This window comes from Triticum dicoccoides, chromosome 6B (genome assembly GCF_002162155.2).
Source record: "Triticum dicoccoides isolate Atlit2015 ecotype Zavitan chromosome 6B, WEW_v2.0, whole genome shotgun sequence".
NCBI classification, from domain to species: Eukaryota; Viridiplantae; Streptophyta; class Magnoliopsida; order Poales; family Poaceae; genus Triticum; species Triticum dicoccoides.
In genome coordinates this window covers 655381047-655394101 of record NC_041391.1, presented here as the reverse complement: position 1 = coordinate 655394101, position 13055 = coordinate 655381047, and positions in this window count along the sequence as shown.

The window sequence follows — 13055 nt, the reverse complement described above, 5'->3', positions numbered from 1 at the left end:
CCTAGGTGGGGCTGCGACGTGTTGATCTTCCGAGGCCGGGCATGACCCAGGAAAGTGTGTCCGGCCAAATGGGATCGAGCGTGTTGGGTTATGTGGTGCACCCCTGCAGGGAAGTTAATCTATTCGAATAGCTGTGATCTTCGGTAACTGGACGGCTTGGAGTTGTACCTTGACCTTATGACAACTAGAACCGGATACTTAATAAAACACACCCTTCCAAGTTCCACAGACAACCCGGTGATAGCTTTTCCACAGGGCGACGAGGGGAGGATCGCTGGGTAGGATTATGCTATGCGATGCTACTGGAGATGCTACTGGAGATGCTACTTGGAGATGCTACTTGGAGATGCTACTTGGAGGACCTTAATCTACTCTCTTCTACATGCTGCAAGACGGAGGCTGCCAGAAGCGTAGTCTTCGATAGGACTAGCTATCCCCCTCTTATTCTGGCATTCTGCAGTTCAGTCCACTGATATGGCCTCCTTACACATATACCCATGCATATGTAGTGTAGTTCCTTGCTTGCGAGTACTTTGGATGAGTACTCACGGTTGCTTTCTCCCCCCTTTTTCCCCCTTTCCTTTCTTTCTGGTTGTCGCAACCAGATGCTGGAGTCCAGGAGCCAGACGCCACCGTCGACGACGACCCCTACTACACCGGAGGTGCCTACTACTACGTGCAGCCCGCTGACGACGACCAGGCATAGTTAGGAGGATCCCAGGCAGGAGGCCTGCGCCTCTTTCGATCTGTATCCCAGTTTGTGCTAGCCTTCTTAAGGCAAACTTGTTTAACTTATGTCTGTAATCAGATATTGTTGCTTCCGCTGACTCGTCTATGATCGAGCACTTGTATTCGAGCCCTCAAGGCCCCTGGCTTGTATTATGATGCTTGTATGACTTATTTATGTTTTAGAGTTGTGTTGTGATATCTTCCCGTGAGTCCCTGATCTTGCTCGTACACATTTGCGTGCATGATTAGTGTATGATTAAATCGGGGGCATCACAAGTTGGTATCAGAGTCGACTGCCGGTAGGAATCCCCCTTTCCAACTCCTTGGCCGAAGTTGAGTCTAGTCATTGCAAAACTTTTACTAACTTGGCTGTGTGCCTTACGGGCCCATGTCGCCATTGGGTGGTATTAGAATCTTTTATTCCTCGACCTATACTCTGGGACTCTTATCTCTCTTCTATTCGGGTTAAATGATTTTTGCTAAATCTAACATTAGGATCTCGTTATCACTTTCACCCGGAGAGCCCCTTATTAATGATGATCGTCTGCGGCACGTGAAGACCCTGAAGATACTCTCCGCTGTTAACCCGAGAACTTATGTTCATCGCATTTGCAATTCCCCTTCCACCGTCAACCCTTATGGATAACTACTTGCAGTTGTTATTCTTACATTCATCCCCAGTTGGTCTTGTTATTACCAGATACCTCGAAACACTCGTCATTGTTTCGATAATCCTTTGAGCTTATCGCCTTGCTGTTCTTTGTCACCTGAATACCCGTATGGATAATTCTCGCACTTATCGAGTATCCGCTCATCCCCCAGTTGTTCATGTGTTTCACAATGGTCTTCGAAATACTATTTGATCCTCCAAAAATCCTTAATAGCTTATTGCTCTGCAATACTTGTCTGCTTGCATTATGGATGCTTTCCATATGTCTGGCAATAGTCATTAGTATCCTTAGGCACCGTCATTTTGATCCTATTGATTCAGCATGTGTGCGAATGCACACAATCATCTATCAACCCTTCTAAATTATCCTTCCGGCTCAGACATCATTTTTGAACATGAGCTGGTTCTCGACCAAACTATTTGTCGTCAATTGTGCCTCTGGTATATCCAACTTATCCATCCTTGATCAGAGCGACTGCTTCTGATCCTTTGTTTTGGAAATCGAAATTCCTTTATTATCTAAGCATCGAATTATTCCGATGTTCTATAATATGATGCCCGTGCATTCTTCTTCCTCTGGTTGAGTACCGATGCTCACATCAGATCCCTTGTGGACCATCGGTTCCTTTGTTGGATTTTATCCGACAGTGTCCTTCATATTGAATAACCTTGAGAGCCTTTCCATGGGTATATAATGCCTTTGGTAAATTGTATCATCTGCTTTTGAACAATGCTCTACTTTCGAGCTTGTATTATTTACCCCGAAGTTTGTGGTATATGTTCGTAAGATGCCCTGATGGGTTGAACCTATGCCTTCCTTACTATGTGTGAACTCGGAAGTTTTCACGGGTCATACTCATCTGGTATTTCACCAGGTAAAACTTTCAACACTAATGCCATTATCGAAACGAGAAGTGAATGTAAGGTTATGATTTGGAGAAGTGGGAGTCGACCTTGAACTTTGTGTTCATGCCCATGGACCCGAGGTGGAACTTATCATGGAAGCTTCTCGTAGTAATAATAATCCCCTTGTTATAACTTCTTCTCTTATCTATGCTTGGTCTTTTGCGACCATGGTTTCGACCATATTGTTCTTCTTTGATCCCATTTCTTGGACAAGTTTAAGTGATTGCCTTCTGCAAATGATTTCACTTGTCCAACCTCTATCCCGCTCTACCCTTGAGTATACCCTCTGGTACCGCGAGAATGTCAGGGAACTACATAACTTCTTATGGGTTCTTCATCAACTGTTATCTCTCACCGATTCCAATTTTCCTGGGTTCTGGGTTGTCATCAACCGAGAACACCGATAAGTGAATCGATTCCGCACTCCGATTCAATAAATCTAAGTAATTCTCGTTGCTTACGAGTTTAATAATCCTTCAAGTCATTCCTAGCCTTATCGGCTATATCATTGTCGTGCAAACTTCTAACTGTGCTACCTGGTCCTTCTTCCCGGAGCACAAAATTTTCGACGATGAGGTAAGCTTACGTCGATCTTCCTCATCATATCAGTTCGCCTTGAACAACAATCTTGATTTCAAGTTTGTGTCCTACCCATGGTTCCAATAACCTTCCGCTACCTCATTCCTTTGACTTGATGTCGTTGCTGGTTGATTACATCTTCGTGAAATCTCTCGACAAATGTGTCATGATCATCATCAACCTTATGAGCTCTTCCAGGATATCAATTGTGTTCATCATGAGAAATACCATCCTTGCCCTTGATGATCTGTGTTATCATCGACCACTTTATTGCCTTCCCACCAACACAAGCTTGTTCGTGTTTGGTGTTATACCTTGAGCTCCTTGCTATCCAGTAATTGTTCTTCTTTACCTTGGAACATTAACATCTCTTATGTCCTCAATGTTGTGAGAATTTCACCACCTCTGGAGAATTCTTGATACAAGTGATACTTATCACCATCACCATTCTTTTCCTGGTCATCGTGTTATTTCTAACCACCGACAAATGGACTGTGATGTGTAATTCCAAAACTTCTAGCAACCCTATTGCTTTGAAGTTAATGGTCGGTCATTCATTCTTAGACTATTGATTATTGAATCACCATTCCGACGTTGGTTGTGCAACCCAACCCATATTTCGGGTGCACCTTTCAACCAATGTTTAATTGTGTATGTTTCCCTCGAGCATACATCATTATACCATTTGATCTGACTAATGTTATCTCCTTGTTCACTTAATTGTGGAAACCCATCTTTTGGATGTCTACATGATTTGTCGCTGAGTTCATCAGCTACCTCCTTATCCCTTCATTGGTTTAATGATGAGCTTTTGTTTCGGAACTCGCTTCCGTAGCAAATTTCCCGAGAATCTTACAATGTCATCTCGCCAATTTGTATTGCACCTTTTTCCTCTTAGGCATCCTGAGTCTGAGGTATCATGACCCCAACCAGATCTGAAACTCAATCAGATATGATGGTTCAGATATTTTCCAAGAGTCATAACGTTGGTCCTTATAAGAACCGATAAGGTGATGTCATCCTAGCACACCTGACCGGAGGACCTAGTATTATAGTTTCCTTTTTAACAAGGTTAACCATTTTTCCATGAGGAAATTGGATGCCTTGTTTAACAAGTTTATCCTGATGGATCCTTTGTGTTTCCAAAGTCTGATCTTCACCTGATGACCATGTCAATGCTATTTCGAAGCATGTCGGTTGTACTCTGATTTTCAACAAGAACATTTGAAGCCCAATGCTAAATGTTTCCTGCTCAATTATCCAAACACCGTTGTATGGGTAACGTCATGAAATTCTCTCCCCTCACCTAGAGGATTTTCTACGTTATATCCTATCGTGGATATCATGCTCTGCTTGTCCTTGGGAAGGATATACCCCTGAAATATGTGTTTAAACACATTTTTCCTTTCCATTGTTCTATTTAATCCGATGATCACATTTTCCTTTCCATTGATTTGTTTAATCTTCCTCGTGATCCATATGATCTAAGCAGTAATATTCTTTTGCTTATGTAAGCAATTTGGTGTACAACCGTGTCAGTAAGACTGTGTTACTATTGTTGATGACATTTCGATAACCACCAATGGACGAGAACTTTGCCAATTGGTTTGCCTCGTTCAACAAGCAGGAAAATTGCTCTCTTTGTTCCGCGTCCTTGGTACCGATATTGTGGCCGACATAGCTGACAAGCTATTCATTGACATGCCTCCCTGTCACGGTTGTGCAAGATGTCACCACCCTTCCTACTTTCAACCCACATGTTGGGCCCATAACCCACAGGTCCACTGGATCAAAACCTGACTCCCATGTACAACCCTGTTTCTAATGGTTATTCCTCACGCTTGGCTTTGTATTTAATTCATGGGTCACCTTCCTAGTGCTCTATTTTGGTATCATACGCAATACTTACTCTTGCTACTCTGAACCCCTTTCTCACTCTGGTTCAGACTTCGAGCAACTATCTATCCCTTGGAACCTCTTATTGTACCTTCGTACCTTACTCTCGATGTATTTCATATGTTCAACTCGAAAGATAATCTTATACTCTTTCATGGGTTAACCTCAGATTGTTTCCCTCAAAAGCATTCTAACGTAGCTGAGCTGCCCCTTAACCTTTCGTAAGTACGATGGAGTTCCCGAAGAAATGATGACAAGTTTATCATGATGCATTGGAATAAAGAATTGAAGACATCAACGAAAGGGATTAACTTCTTCGAGAAGATTCGTTAGAATTTCGTAATCAGACCTTTCCCCCTTAGTTCCACTCTTAAATCTCGGGACGAGATTTCTTGTAGTGGAGGAGAATTGTGACGCCCGGATAGTTACACTACAGTAACCCTCCGCTAAGGATGCCATGTCACCACGATTACTGTTGTTCATCTTGCGATGATTCAAAAAACCGATTCAAATTGAAGTTCAAAATCAAGCAAACAATAAAAAATTTCAAATTTGAAAACTAAAATGTTCATTAAGTAAGAAATAATTCAGAGGCAATTATAAAATTGCAACTAACATTAAATGGATCAGTTGAGTGACCCTAACAACCTCAAACAGTGGCAAACAACAACATTTGATAACCTTTTAATTAATCTAAATTTAATGTAAATTAGTATTTCACCCAAACTAATTTTTGATGCAAGGATCTAATGCACTACAACTTATGAGCCAGCTCCCATATTTTATAAAAATCATTTGGGTGCTAAACATGTTGCAAACAGGAAAATAATAATAAAAAAAATAATAAGGAAAGAACCCCCCCCCACTGGGCCACAGCCCAGCTAGCCTCTGGGCCAACCAGGCCGGCCCAGCCGGCGCCTATAGCCCCTGGGGCGACCGAACCCTAGTGACTCAGCACCCCCACTCCCCCTCTCGCTCCCCCCCCCGCTAGATCTGGATCGGGGCGCGATGCCCCGACTCCACCACCACCTCGCCGCTCGCCGAGCGCCTCCCGCTGCGTCCTGGTGACCACGCCTCACCGCCTGGCGCTGCTGGCCGTCGTCTTCCCCGCGCCCGTCGCCAGATCGCCAAGCGCCGTGCCTCCTCATCACCGGCGCCGCCCCGCCCGTCGCTCGCCGTCATCCTCGCCCTCCTCCCCGTTCCTGGACCGAGAAGGCCCCCGACACCGCCATCCGCCACACCGTCACCGGAAACGCATCTCCGGCCCCTCCCCCGAGCATACTTTGCACAACTACAGGGCCGGTGAGGACCTCCCCATCCGACCCCGTCTTCCCTTGCTCCGGTCACCCGCTGTCGCACGCGCACCCACTGCCCCCGCTCACCCTGTCTCACGTCGAGGAGCCTCCACCCTTCTCACCGTGGCCTCGCCTCGCAACAGGCTGCCTTAGCCGCCTATCCGCGTCGCCGGCACCTGGCTGCACCGGCCAGGGTCGCCGCCATCCCCGCCTTCCAGCACCCCGGCCACCCACTGGCCGCTGACGGCCCTCTCGTGCAATCCCGCACCGGCGCCAGGCTGCGCCTCTTGCTCTCGCCCCTCTGCCCCGCCCCCGGATATTGGCCTCCCCCAGCTCCGGCGCCCCTGCCGTGGCCGGCGACCAGGGTCCGCAGCGCCCAATCGGGCTGGGCGCTAGCGCCCGACGCTCGCGCCGACTCCACCCGCTAGCGCCCCGCCCGCTAGGCCTCTGTGCCATAGACAAACGGGGCCCACCCCCCTTGAACAAAAAAAAAAGAAATGAAAATGAATTAATAAATAATAATTAAAATGATAATTAATTAATTAATTAAACTAATTAAAACCAGATTAGATTAACCTAACCACTAATTAAACTAATTGACCCTGTTTAATTAGCCTGCTAGTTAAACAACCAATGACATGTGGGCCCCACACTTAGTTGACCCAGTCAACTGCACAGTTGACTGCTGACGTCAGCATGGTTTAAGGCTGACGTCATCATTTACTAGTCTGGATAATGTTGGATTTAAATAATTAATTAAATTACAGAAATTAGTAAAATCTTTAGAAAATCATATCTTTTAATCCGTAACTCGGATTAAAATATTTTCAACATGAAAGTTGCTCACAACGACGAGACGAATCCGGATACGCAGCCCGTTCGTCTGCCACACACCCCTAACATATCAAACTCGCAACCTTCCCCCTCCGGCTCCTCTGCCCGAAAACACGAAACACCGGGGATACTTTCCCGGATGTTTTCCCCCTTCGTCGGTATCACCTACTACCGCGATTGGGCGCTCCTAGCATGGTTACTTGTCATATCATGCATTGATATGCATCTGTTTGCATTGTATTCATTGTTTCTTCCCCCTCTTCTCTCCGGTAGACTACGAGACCGACGCTGCTGCTGCCCAGTTCGACTACGGAGTTGACGACCCCTCCTTCTTGCCAGAGCAACCAGGCAAGCCCCCCCTTTTGATCACCAGATATCGCCTATTCTTCTCTATACTGCTTGCATTAGAGTAGTGTAGCATGTTACTGTTCGATTACTCCTATTTTGTTGCATAGCCTGTCATTGTTGCCATAGTCATTGATACCTTACCCGCAATCCTAAATGCTTAGTATAGGATGCTAGTTTATCATCATTGATCCTACATTCTTGTCAGTCTGCCTTGCTATACTATTGGGCCGTGATCACTCGGGAGGTGATCACGGGTATATACTATACATACATACATACTATACAGATGGTGACTAAAGTCGGGTCAGCTCGATGAGTACCCGCAAGTGATTCTGATGAGGGGGCTGAAAGGACAGGTGGCTCCATCCCGGTAGAGGTGGGCCTGGGTTCCCGGCGGCCCCCGACTGTTACTTTGTGGCGGAGCGATAGGGCAGGTTGAGACCACCTAGGAGACAGGTGGGCCTGGCCCTGTTCGGCGTTCGCGGATACTTAACACGCTTAACGAGATCTTGGTATTTGATCTGAGTCTGGCCATTTGGTCTATACGCACTAACCATCTACGCGGGAGTAGTTATGGGTATCCCGGCGTCGTGGTATCAGCCGAAGCCTTCTTGACGTCAGCGACTGAGTGGCGCGCGCCGGGTTGGACTGCGTTAACGCAACTTCCTTTGTAATGGAGGTTGCTAGGTCTGCTCACCGGCCGCGTACGCAACATGCAGGTGTGCTAAGGGCGATGGGCCCAGACCCCTGTGCGCTTAGGTTTAGACCGGCGTGCTGACCTCTCTGTTGTGACTAGGTGGGGCTGCGACATGTTGATCTTCCGAGGCCGGGCCTGACCCAGGAAAGTGTGTTCGGCCAAATGGGATCGAGCGTGTTGGGTTATGTGGTGCACCCCTGCAGGGAAGTTAATCTATTCGAATAGCCGTGATCTTCGGTAACAGGACGGCTTGGAGTTGTACCTTGACCTTATGACAACTAGAATTGGATACTTAATAAAACACACCCTTCCAAGTTCCACAGACAACCCGGTGATCGCTTTTCCACAGGGCGACGAGGGGAGGATCGCCGGGTAGGATTATGCTATGCGATGCTACTAGAGATGCTACTGGAGATGCTACTTGGAGATGCTACTTGGAGATGCTACTTGGAGGACCTTAATCTACTCTCTTCTACATGCTGCAAGACGGAGGCTGCCAGAAGCGTAGTCTTCGATAGGACTAGCTATCCCCCTCTTATTCTGGCATTCTGCAGTTCAGTCCACTGATATGGCCTCCTTACACATATACCCATGCATATGTAGTGTAGTTCCTTGCTTGCGAGTACTTTGGATGAGTACTCACGGTTGCTTTCTCCCCCCTTTTTCCCCCTTTCCTTTCTTTCTGGTTGTCGCAACCAGATGCTGGAGTCCAGGAGCCAGACGCCACCGTCGATGACGACCCCTACTACATCGGAGGTGCCTACTACTACGTGCAGCCCGCTGACGACGACCAGGCATAGTTAGGAGGATCCCAAGCAGGAGGCCTGTGCCTCTTTCGATCTGTATCCCAGTTTGTGCTAGCCTTCTTAAGGCAAACTTGTTTAACTTATGTCTGTACTCAGATATTGTTGCCTCCGCTGACTCGTCTATGATCGAGCACTTGTATTCGAGCCCTCGAGGCCCCTGGCTTGTATTATGATGCTTGTATGACTTATTTATGTTTTAGAGTTGTGTTGTGATATCTTCCCGTGAGTCCCTGATCTTGATCGTACACATTTGCGTGCATGGTTAGTGTACGATTAAATCGGGGGCGTCACAGTTTTGGTAAACACTCGGGCTAACTCATCCCAACTCAAAATGCTCCCAGGGGCCAACTAATTCAGCCAAGCTCTGGCAGAACCTTCAAGCATCAGAGGGAGATGCTTCATGGCTACTTCATCGCCGCCGCTGCCGATGTGCACAGCCACTCGGTAATCTTCAAGCCAAGTGTCGGGCTTTGACTCTCCCGTGAACTTGCTGACACCAGTTGCCAATCTGAAGTTGTGGGGGATCTCAGCGGCCCTGATGGCCCTTCGAAAACACTCTAGGCCAGAAACATGGACTCTGCCTCCAGTGGGTCGGTCCCGATCCAGCCCTTCTCTGTATGCTCTGTTCCGGTCAACCAAACCCTGCACAAGGACGGACCTTGCGTCGAAGCCGGGCTCTCTGGGGTCGAGTGGAATTCTACGGTCATTTCCATACGGATGCCTGTCGCCATTATGCCAGGGCGCAAATGACCCGTCCCTCGGAAGGGGCGAAGGCGCTCGACGGTAGTTATCGCAGGCATATTCACGATCGTATTCTCCATGAGCTCTTCCCAGGTGCCGATCCTGGTGGTGATCACGACCTCCATGCTGCAAGGGTGACCTAGGACTGTGTGTCGACTGAATGTTGTTCGCTCTTGCTGACCTGCTGTGTATTCTGTTCCGCGACTGGGACACAGCAGAGTTCAGGTCTCCTGCTGCTCGGGGCAACGTTCTAATCTGTTCCAAGCCTCTCACAGCCTCTGAACGGGACGAATGAATGGACTCTGCAATACGCGTAGCAGCTGCAAGATTCTGAATCGGCATGCGGAATACCTGCGTTTCTGGTGGAAACAATTGTCGTGGACGTCGACTAGACTCGGGGATTAGTCGACGAGCACGCTCGTTGAGAGAATATTGGAGATTCTCCAGATGGGTGCGCTCAGCCAGAGTGGCCAGGCAAACATCCTCCAAGGCCCGTACCTCGACGGTTTCCCCTATGATGGGGGTCTGGAGAGCCTCCACGTTGCGGCGATGCAGCTCCTCCCTCTGCTGTGAGCTGAGAGGTTGGGGATGATACTCTTCATGATCAAGTGACGCGCTAGCGCTCCTACCGCCATCACCGCCGCGACCAAAACCAGGTGGACTGTGATGGGAGTCGACCATGATGACCTCCGCCGCGGGGTCAGAACTCCTGCTCTCGGAAAAGGTGTCTGCATAACCAGTCGATAGATCGAATGATCCACAGCGAAATATGCCAGGCTCGATTGCCGCGACTTGGGGGGGTGAACGCCTGACGGGACGTAGCGTGTTTGACCCATCGTTGGAGCCGCGAATGATCGGATCGCTTGCGGCGACGGCCAGCAGAGTGAGACGATGACGCGAGGACCGACTGATATGGAGTCGACGGCTGATGAAGGAGGACGCCGTAGGCACTCGTGTGGAAGTGTGACGAACCACGAACCGGGAGGGCCTCGACGTCGAGGGGAGCCTCGTGAAGCCAGGCAAAGTCGTCGGCGATGAAAGTGAGCACACTGAGTCGGAACTCATGGCCCATGACCAAACCGCCACCGGAAACCATGCTGATGAAGATTGAGGAAAAGGCAACCTTGCAGGAAGTCGCTAAGACGCCTTGCCCCATGGTGGGCGCCAACTGTCGTGGTTCTAAGTCTGACAGTAAGTGTAGGGGGTACTAAGGAGGAGGCAAGGTCCTAGATACGGTGAGATTGTACGCAAGTGTTTACGAGTTCAGGCCCCTCTTGGAGGAGGTAAAAGCCCTACGTCTCGGTGCCTGGAGGCGGTCGACTGGATTATATGAGTGTGTGTTAGAGGGGGTGCAAACCCTTGTGCCAGAGGAGGGGGGTGGCTTATATAGAGTGCGCCAGGACCCCAGTCATCCCCCGTTATAGAGAGTTCAATGTACATAAAGAGAGGGCGTTACTGATGAATCCAGCTATAAAGTGCTATTAATGCCTTTGAAGACTACAGAGTGAATGGTTGGCTATTGCTGTGTTGCGCGACTCCTGGTCTTCAGTAGGTCAAATGGTTTCTTGGATGGTCGAGTGATATCAGGAAGGAGGGGTACCCGAGTGGCATGACTGGTCGAGTGGAATGCACTCGACATCTTCAATTGATACTCCATGTTGTCTTTGGGGTGCCTTTGCTTCTAGGGTAGTGACCTTGGGTAGGGCGTATAGGTCAGGCCTATGACCCTACCCTAGGTCTATATCCTCATCAGTCGCCCCTTCAAAGTTTCAGAAGACCTTGCCCAAAATTAAGATGGGCATTCCTATTGCCTCTGGGTGAGTGTTTTATCTTTCTGTGTTTCTTCTTTCGACTGATACTTCTGCTTTGACCGAGTAGATTATGAACTTTTCCAGCCCTGCAACTTCTGCGACTGACATGGATGTTGACAAGGCCCCAGGTGATGAGGAGACTGATGACGCGGCCACTTCCAAAGCTAGTACGCCCTTTCCAACTTGAATTTGTTCTGTCGACTGGATTGTTGGTCGATTGAACTCTTAAGGTTTCTTTTTGTTGTAGCCCCATGGGACGTCATTGAACTTCTAGATGAAGAAGAAGAAGAGCCACTAAGGGAGAGAAGAAGGAGGGGCAGAGCCTCAAGCGAAAAGATGACGGAGGGTCAGGTGCCTCAGTCGACATCGGTGCCTGAGACAGTGGTCCAGCGATCCGGAGATCCGTCTCGGACCAATGTTACCTTTGTCAATCCATTGTTGACTGACCGTCCTTCGAGGTCGACTGCTCAGGCCCCTGCCGCTCCAGTACAACTCCACGCGTCTGACCGTGTGGCTACTCCGACTGTAGTGCCATCATCGCTCTTTTCTTCTTACCAGACTCCAGACGACCCACCGAGTGCCGCCAAGGAGGCTCTTCTCCAGGTAAATCTGCTGATGGAGCAGATGAAGGTGGTGCATGAGGCCAGTCAGGTTGCTTACAATGCCAGCACCGCTCTACAAGCCAACGTCAAGGTTAGTTGGTTTTCGACTGATCTCTTGAGTAGTGATAGTTGCAATCTGTTCCTTCACTTTCCACATGGTGTCATTGGATGAGCGTTTTGGAACCTATTATGTGCATCTATCATGTGTCTGCATTTCACATTCAATCACCCACTGTGGTGTTTCTGACTTAAAACTAAATAGTTCTTCCACTTGAGTCGACTAGGTTGAGTAGAGTGCTTTTCTTAACCAGTGGGGGCACGCAGAGTGCACCCACTGGGTGTAGTCCCCGAGACCGTAGTCGACTGCTGGTAGTCGGCTGGGGTGTGAGAATCTTTCCCCCTTTTTTTACCCATGCTGGGCAGACCATGCCGAGTGTAAAACCAGAACAGTGGGGGCACGCCAAGTGCACCCACTGGGTGTAGTCCCCGAGACTACTGTTGAATGTTTGATTCAACGGTAGTCTTAGAGCAATTTTCGCTATGATTGACTTTTGCTTCCGTCGACTCACATATCTAATTTGCTAACTGCAGAAGTCTTGTGATCTTGGAGCTCAACTTTCTGAGCTGAATAGGAAGCAGACCAGCCTCAACCTTGATCTGGAACTATCCAAGAAGAACCTCAAGAAGGCCCAGGACGAATTGGCTATCATGGGAGGTAACCACTCGTCAACCGTCCACCTTAAGATTCTCTCTCTCTCTTCAGTCTCTTTGAACCGAGTGATTCCACTCGAACAGATGTGCGCAGTGAAAACCGTCAACTTCAAGCTCGTCTGAAGAATGTTATTTCTTTAAAGAAAATGAAGCAGGCTCTGGAGAAGAAGGATCAGGATCTTGTCGCGGCCCAGAAGGAGGCGCGAGAGAAAACAACACTTGCAGACAAGAAGTTGGCCTCAGTGAGCAAGTTGGAAGAGGAGAACTCCAAGTTGAAGACCGCCATTTCTGAGGCCAACCAAGAGGTTGCGCGACTGAAGAAAGACAAGGAAGCTTGACCGACGAAGTTGGGAGTCTCAAGGCCAAGAAGGGAGAATTAGAGTCTTATCTGGGGTAGCTTGCTGCGAAGTTGGTCTTGAAGCTTGAAGGT